Consider the following 9,392-nt stretch of genomic DNA (forward strand, 5'->3'; position numbering starts at 1 on the left):
AGCATATTTGAGTAGATTCTTATTACAGGAAACATCACTTTCAAATCTTACAAGTTGAAATCACACATCAAGTGTCAATATTTGGTAATAAAAGGTGCTAACAAATGTAAAATTTTTTAGAGCTGTATTTTGATTTTGATTTTTGGCAAATGTAGTTTCAGATAACTGTAATGTGATTGTAAGAAAGCCATTTAACATATCTTATTTCTCATCCTTTAACACCACGCTTTATTGATTTGAGTGAAGCATGTTTTTGTCCCCCACGGGGAGCTCTGCACCTAAAAAACAGAATAGAGAACATAAAGGTTTAATTATTAGCCCGATGTTTTTTAAAATACGATTTATTTTTATCACATAATAAACGCAAGGGTAAGTGCCTGATAGAGGGGCAGGTAACTCATTCATTATGGGGAGTTTGTGAATGTGTCTCATTGCGTCACACGCTCAACTTCTTGTTGACAGTCGTCTCTGCAGCAGACAGTTCATCTGTGTCATGGATTTCTATTAGATTAATTAAAAGTAAGATATTGTAAGTAGTTGCTATGAAAGAGAATTTTCGTTTTTGTGACTGATAGAGGGGTCATTTGTGTTGCATGAATGCACGATGATAACGGATGTTTAATTAATGGAATATAAGAAAAATAATTCATAACGCATTTGTTAGCTTTCGTATGTTTAAGGTAGTGGTTGTGACACTATACATTTAAGCTGTATAAAATGTTTGTATGGTGAGGAGGAAAATGCTGACTTTGCAGGGATGCTGGGAGGGTGGAAGACATCGTGACTTATGAAGTGTACAAAGATGACATCACCATGTGATTCGTGACAGAGGCATGCAAGATGCTTGATAAAGACATAATGTGCTCAAAAAGAGCATTTCTTGGAAAGAAACCTTAAAAGAAATGCAAGTTTGTCTTGTTGTTTGTGTTGTTTATCCTATAAAACCTTGAGCCAAGTGAGGCGCTCTCAGCCTTGGAGGGACTGGGACTCAGAATGCAAAAAACAAAACTTTATTTGTGAACAGAAAAACCCATCAATGGGGCAAATCAATGAAACAAAACACAACTGAAACTAACAGGAAATTCAAAAACCATTGCGCCACTAACTTCTGGGTTGGCCTACAAAAATATGTCATCTCTGCACCACTCCATAGCCATGTCAATTTACTGTAAACAAGCGCATGTTTACATTAAAAAAAAAGGAAAGTCCTGCAGTGAAATGGGAATAACGCATTCTCGTGAGTTGCCTTTTACAGTCTCTCTCTCATTTATTCACACGCACGTACGTCCTGTCTAATTATTTCTCACTAATAACTTCACTGAAGCAACAGAGCGTGTTTAAAAAACGTGACGGTTTGGAATTAGTAACAGAGTTTTGTTTAACTGTTATGCTGGGCTGGAATTCATGGTGGAAGAAAGTAGTTACCCATTTCCTTTAAATATAGTAGCATATTCTGCATGTGTACTAATTACCAGATCTAATTAAAAATCTAACTGCCAGCTAATACTGTATTTATCTTGCTTTTCTTTTAGGTGAGTTTAAAGAGTGCACCATCCTCTTTAGTGATGTTGTGACCTTCACAAACATCTGCTCTGAGTGTGAACCCATCCAGATTGTTTCTATGCTCAATTCTATGTTCTTAAAGTTTGATCATCTCACCAGTGTTCACAATGTTTACAAGGTAAGCATTACTCTTGATTGTTTGTCAAAAGAAAATATTATTTTTTATAATCTATTCATTTCACTTCGAAATGTTTTTGATATGACAACATGTGTCCTACAGGTGGAGACAATCGGAGATGCTTACATGGTTGTTGGTGGTGTGCCAGCCCCAGTGTCCTATTTGCCTTGTCAAAAACACCTATGCTCACAGCAACTCGTTTTGGTCTCTTTAAATGCTAATGAGCTACTGCGCACCACACCCCTCTGCGGTCCGGGGTGTTGACACAACGCACATGTAGTGCAGTGTTTCCCAATACTGGTCCTCGGGGCACACCTCCCAGAATTATGTTTTCATGTTTTTATTGTGTTACTTATCTGCATTAATTGAGTTGTTATTATTTAATCGAAACAACCCAACTGTTTAAATGATATTTCTTGGAATGCACAGTAAAAAACATGCAGATTAATGGGTGTTAATATTATAATAAGAACCATTTCCTATGTCACAAGGGGAGCGTAATCTGATTGGCTCGATTTCTCACATGCTTGCTGAGAAATCTCACCAAAACAAAGTTACTGGGTTCTTCTTTTTCACCTTTTCTGAGTTGGTAGATGCACCGGGGACCGGATTACTGTATAGCACTTAAACACGGAAAAGTCCGATTTTTATCCGATGAGCCCTTTAAGTACAGTAATGTCAGTAATGTCAAGGTTTAAAAATGGATGCAGAATTTATTTCATAGAAGAAATTTGATTGCAGTGGTCATTGATCGTCTGCAAACATAAAACTATAATCAGACTATAGAATTGAGGTGTGTGTGGGGCAGGTTTATAGAGAATTTGTTATCAGTGTGCTATCTGACCAACAGGGTGAAGTCAGAGTTTAACTGACTTGATACCTTCAGTAAAATTTACCTTGAGAACAAACATACTGTTTAATCGAAAACATTTACAAAAATGTCTGAGCAAAGTGAAGTTCGTCTTGTTTCATCATATTTCATTTGTAGTGTAACAAAATTCGTAAATCTCTTTTTTTTATTTAATGTATCTAATTGTATCTAATGTGTTATTACCAGGGTTGGGAGATTTGCTTTAAAAATGTATTCTGGTACAGTTACGAATTACTTAATAAAAAATGTAATCAGTAACATAATCCAAATATCACAATATAAAAGTAATGTTGTCCGATTACTTTTGAATAAGGCCTATATACTTTAGGGTCACATACAGTATGTAAATAAACAGAAAAGCAACATGATTTTAAAAATTATTTTCATTTACACTGAAGCAAAGCAGCATCAGAATAGTCTTGAGGTGGCTCCAAGAAGAATATACAGTAAAAAATTGGATATACAGTAAAAACTGTATATAAACTGTATACAAGATTAAAATTAAGTCGTTATTGTTGATTATTGACTTAGATATTGTAATCATGATTAATAATGTCAGTTTACACAATACATTATAAATGTGATATTTTTGTAGGCTATGTAGATAAAACAATGCATTAGAAAACATTCAATTGTATATAGACATTGGTTGCACAGCACAAAACACCTCAAACTTCCACATTTTAAAACAATTACTTTAGTTTTGAAAAAATTGTAATCCTGATAGTGATCTAATTTTTTGCTAATTGTAATTGTAATCTAAATTTTTTTCATGTAACAGAAACAGATTACAGTTACCAAATTTGTGTATCCTGATTACTGTAATCCCGTTACATGTAATTGGTTACTCCTCAACCCTGGTTATTACAGGAATTAATTCATAAGATTTTCATACATGAAAAAAAAGTGAGATGTTGTGTACTAAACATAGGAAACTGTCTTTTTCTTAATGGTTCTTATTTTACAGTTTTAAATGTTAAACTGATTTAAATTGTAAATCTATTTATATTTTTAAAGGTAAACTTAGTTTACAGCCTTAAAATTTAGATATTAACCTGTATGGTAATTGAGCGCTTATTGACTGGTTGGTTTGCAAAAATCTATAAATATATTTATGAGCATTGTTTTGTGTGTGTGTATATATATATATATATATATATATATATATATATACAGTATATCTGTAGTGTACTGTAGCAAGCAACCGTGTTTTGTCGGATTTATTACAATTTGTATTACTATAATTTAACTACAAATATCATTGTTAAACTAGTTAAACTAGTTACTATACTAAAAATATGCTCAATTTTCATAGAGGCTTTTATCGAGATATCAGCAGAAGTTAACACGTGCACATTTCTAAAAATGTGCATACAGGAATTGATAAGAGGAATTGAAATTGTAATTTTATATCAGGTATCTGATTCCTTACCTTCAGAATAAATGGAATTTATTTTTGTTTCCCAACCCTGGTAACAATAAACACAACTTTCTGTTTTGTAGTAAATGACACTGCTGTAATTTTATTAAAATCCTTGATTCCTGGAATTGCCTGTCCAGTTTGTTCAAATGAAACAACACTTTCTTGCATTTTACTTTTATTAGGCCTTCCATCACAATAAAGAACCCTGTGCACATTGTAGCCTTTTTCAAGTGTGAACTAATGTTGAAATTGAGTTAACTCAGAATAGTTTTGAGTCGTTTTGGGGCAACTGTAAGAGATAGAAACAAACAGACATAAATAAGTAATGTTAGCCATTCAGAGCGCTGTGTCTGTCACTGACACCAAGCAGTCCAGTCACTCAATAGTAGGGCTCAGGAAGCCTGTATCGCCACTGGTACTTGACACAAGACAGACCCACGTGTACAGACACCCGATCTGCACCCCACAGCGGGACTGACAGCTCATCGGACGAGCTCGTGAGATGAATTGAGTTTCTTCAGCCGGATGAATTCGAGAAAACAAATCTGTAAATGGAGTCAGAGTAGCGAGGTCAGGTGTATGAATTTGTTGTCAGACTGACCTAAAACGCGCTGTAAAAGAGTGGGACTGTGGTTAACCACATTACTGAACCTCCCTTTTTGTCCAAGTAAACATCCGTTTTGCAGGGTTGTTATTTCTACTCTTCCCGACATAAGTTGAGACCTCACGAGTCTGTCTCAGCTATCTCGCCGAGTTCACAGGCAGGCCGGTCCGGCAGGTGCTCAGCCATCACAGGTCGATTTGTGTAAATGTCATCTACAGGCAACAAAAAAGTGACCGTCTTGACTTTGGCTCTGAAATGGTAAATGTTATAATTAGCACATTATATTGTAGCTGCTACAACATTTTGAAGTGAGATACAGGCTAAAGCTCAACTCGCCTGTTTTTGTTGCCATATTCCTGAAGGGAGTGTCTGTTCGTTAATTTGTCTATGTCCGGTTTAGCGTAAGTACTAGAAGGGCGACCGTGTAAACCATCATGAAGTCGGGCCCATTTATTGTTGTTTATAGTCTCCTCATATCGTCTTGGCTTGTGTAAAATCTCATTCTTTCGAGGGGTGTTCATGATATTGGAAGAGATGGAGTATCGCCGCACGGTCATTATAATGTTTTCTGTGGAAAGGAACCAAGAAGACATGTATTATTTTCAAATACCTAAAGGTAATATATAAACAGCATGATTTCAAGTGTTTCTATTAAAGAGTACATAACATGAGATCATGAAAATGACATTTCATGCAGTGTGTAATGTTGCCGTGTTTGAAAGTAAGCAGTCTGCCAAATTGTAAATCCGAAGGTGAATGAATAAAATAGTTTTTGTCTTGGAAAAAAGGGAGTCGACACTGAATCACGCAAACGAGTCGTCCCTAGTCCGATTCGCGAACCCCCGCGGATTTACGTCACTACATACAGTCCCCGCCTACGTTTTGCTAGGACTGCCCGTGAAAACTTCACTCTTCTCCCCCAAACTCTGTAGCTCGTGAGCCTCATTCACGGTAGACCAATCACATCAGACTAGGCTAGCGGAAAGGAGGGGATTAGACAGATGAATCGTGGAACAAATCATTTGAGAGTCAGTGAAGAAGTAAGGTTAAAGTAGCTGTTATTACGAAATAATAGTGTTTTTACACCTTCTATATAGCCTACATAAACTTGTTGGACACTCCATAAACCAAAGTAGAACCTTAAAAAAATAAAATTACACAAATGCAACACTTTGTTATATTCAAGCATCTTAAATGTTTGAAAACATTAAAACAATTTGCCTAGAATTTGCAAAAATCTACTCTTGACATTATATCCTGAGGTTTCACACTATAGAGCTGAAATGAGTAAAACATAGAATAGTATAATAAAGTAGTATAGTAAAATTTACATCACAATAATAGCGAATTGTATGGCTGTGTTAATGTTAGAGGCCAACCACCTACATTTCACAGACCATTACTTTACATCGAAAAACCCCCACAAATATCAATGCTGGGTTATTTTCAACTCAGCATTGGGTCAAAAAGGGAATGAACCCAACCATTGGGTTAAATTAACCCAGCAAATGGTTTATATTTGCCCCTACAATGGGTTAAAATAACCCAGCATAGGTTAATTCACAACCCAGCGGGTTGGGTTCGTCCCTTTTTGACCCAGTTATACAGCCTCTTAAAAAGAGGTTCTTTGGGGTTCCACTTATTACGAATCAGTTTAAATTCAGTGATTCATCATGCATTGAACCCATCAGAGCAGCTGACTGAATCAGTCACAAAAAAGAAGCAAAAACTGTTTTATTTGGTTCACTGTAAAAAAATAAAACTTGCAAAATGTTCTCCCTACAAAGATAAATAAGTAACTTGAACATAGCATTTTTAGTTAAAGGAGTCAAATGATGGTTTTGCATATACTACACCAAATTAGCCTAAACATGTTTCTAACAAAGATGATTGTTGGCTGGACTTAGATTCTCAAGTTTTTGGCCAAAATGCATCAGAAAGTTTGCCCAACTTACAAAACAGAGTATTCTGAACAAACGATATTTCAAGAGTTTGAAAGTTCCCAAGATGCCTTGCAGCATGTTCAATTCTGTGTTTCTTATTGGTTTTTCTTTTAAAGATTAGTGTTTCAGTTCTTGCTGGCTTATTCGATGCTTTAATCTCGTTGTTATTGTTAGTTATCTGTTGAGTTTTTTTAATGAATGATTGTTTTTCATTGTTACCATGGTTGAGGTTTGTGTGTTCAGTGTTGAGGCATACACAATGGCACAGGTTCTAGAAATGCACTCAACACAAACTGTTCTAGTAACTATTGTAGTAAAATACAAATAAATGTGATTATTTTAAAATAATCAATCTGTATTCTCTATTTATGTTCAGCCAACAAAAAAATAAATGTCTCTCAAACATGCTTGTGATAGGTTGGCTTATTATTTTAAATTGACTCAAATGTTATTTTTACAGTGTTTGGTTGGTAAATGTTTAACTAACTTTATTCATGTGACAACGTAGTTAAAGATACATTTGCAGTAGTTTTTCTTTTCATTGTAGTAAAACAACAACAACAATAGCCAATTTATCAATTTTAAATCTTTATTGAGGCGAGAGGCCTTGATATGTAAAGTAACTGTTTTTCATCCCAATCTGCATTAAACCCTGTCACATGCTTAATAAAGTTAGGCAGTAATGCGATGCTATTGCTGTACCTTTGTACTGTCCTTCAAGTACCGGTGCAGACAAATTCCGCCGCAGGTGGCCGTGGCTCGACATTTCTTGCGATCCGTCCTTTTGCTGCGGGCTGGAAGATATCGGAACCGACTTGAGTGAGTCCGAGGCTGGCCGATCGAGCTGCCCGCGAAGCGCTTTGTTCTCACACTCCAGCTGTCTGATCTCCCTCTGCATGTCCGAGATCGCCTGCGCTAAACGGTGTCCTCTCTCCATGCCGCTGAAGAGACTTCCAGACCCACCTGCCGCTCATCCGAGTCCTCCTTATACTGGACCGTACCTCTCCCAGAGTGCCTTTCAATCTCAGTCCAAATCTTGTCACGGGGAGATTATGTCGCCTTTCACCACTTATACAGCTGAAAGGGTTCATGTGGATGGCCTTTCGGGACATTGGATGATGTTTTATTAATCACCGACGGAGAGTTGAGTTTCGTTTTTTTTAACTCGAGTTGTGCATAGAAGCGAAATACTCTTCCACAGATAAAATCATTGGACGCAGTAGGCTACACATGGCCAAGTGAACATCTTGGTCCTTCCTACGAGAAGACAAAGGCTATTAACTTGTCATCGCACAGAGATGAAGATCCAGTGGTAACTGATGCGCCTCCCTAAAAGCTTTAAACATTTATCAGGTCAGTTAACGAATAGCAAAAAATCTAAGATGGAAAAATCCACGCAGGAAATAATCTTTCATTTATCCATTTAACAGATATAGATATAGGCTAGCAGATATTTGTTCAAGTTGAGGTCCACAGGTCACGTCTTCTATTCAAACATGTAATGATTAACAAATCCAGGTTTTAACTCTAAAAGGACAGTTGCGACTTTAAAGAGTGAAATTTGGAAGAATAAAAAAAAGAATCCACAGTAAGAATACAAAAATATGATGGTTTACTTGTGTTCAATACACGTGTTCACACCTGAATTAATCTGGATACCAAGCATGTGGAGGAAAGATTTGTATACATTAAAACAATCAAGTGACACCAATCACACTTTTTTTGTAATTGCCTGCAATTAATAGCCTTAAAGAAATGTTGTGTTACCTTTGTCATTATGATTTGCAATGAATATGCAATTTGCCAAAGCAGCATGAAACAAAGGTTAAGGAAGCTGCCCTTTAGTTATAGCAAAGACATAAGAAAAGGGAAGCTACTGTGTTTGATTCTAACAAATAACTAATCCTAACAGATAAACATCAAATGGAAGTGTACGACAGGCCATACAATGGGGAAAATTACAGAAAATGCCCTAATATACAGTACATAAACACAAAATGTCTCAGAATGCATTGCCATTTTTCACAAAGAAATGTTATGCTTTTCTTTTTCTTCCTTTCTACACATAAGCAAAAAAGAAAGGTACTATATGATCTCCATTTTACCTTATATATAATACCTTATAAGGTGAGCGAGCTAAATGAATATAGATAATATATTTTACTTCCCGATCACCTCATTCAGATTTGAAAATGATTCCCATTTTGTCGCAAAAACGTTTAGAACACAACAACATACTCATTTGGTTTTAATTGTTTGAGGAATATTATAGCTGTATCTTTGCAATCATTACCTTAATCCAGTGATATTTTTAATGCAGGCCATGAGAGACATTAGATTCTCTAGTGTGCACACTAGACTTTGAATTATGCATGGGGTTGTCTGTGTGGGAGAGAAATCCTATCACCCAAACATTGGCCCTCCTATCCGCTCAGTGTGACTGTGTGTGTGCATGGTTGTGATGACAACCAATAAAACACAATATGTTAGTTGTGTGTTTTAAGATGTGACTGTGGTTGCTAAATTGTAAGCGTACTGCACTAGGCTACTCTCTTGAGTTATTAGTGTTTGGCTAAGGTGTCTCTTAGGGCTGGATTACTTTTTCCACTTTTCTTGTTTGCTATGTGAAAATTAAAGGGATACTCAAAAATGAAAATTCTGACATCATTTACTCACCTTCAAGTTGTTCCAAATCTGTACACATTTCTTTGTTCTGATGAACACAGAGAAAGATATTTGGAATAATGCTTTATGCTTATAACAAAACAGATCTTGCCCGCCCCATTGACTACCATAGTAGGAAAAATTGCTTTATCGGTTTTTTTTTGTTCTGTTGAACACAAAAGAAGACATTTGGAAGAATGTAGGAC

This window comes from Triplophysa rosa, linkage group LG14 (genome assembly GCF_024868665.1).
Source record: "Triplophysa rosa linkage group LG14, Trosa_1v2, whole genome shotgun sequence".
Taxonomy (NCBI): Eukaryota; Metazoa; Chordata; class Actinopteri; order Cypriniformes; family Nemacheilidae; genus Triplophysa; species Triplophysa rosa.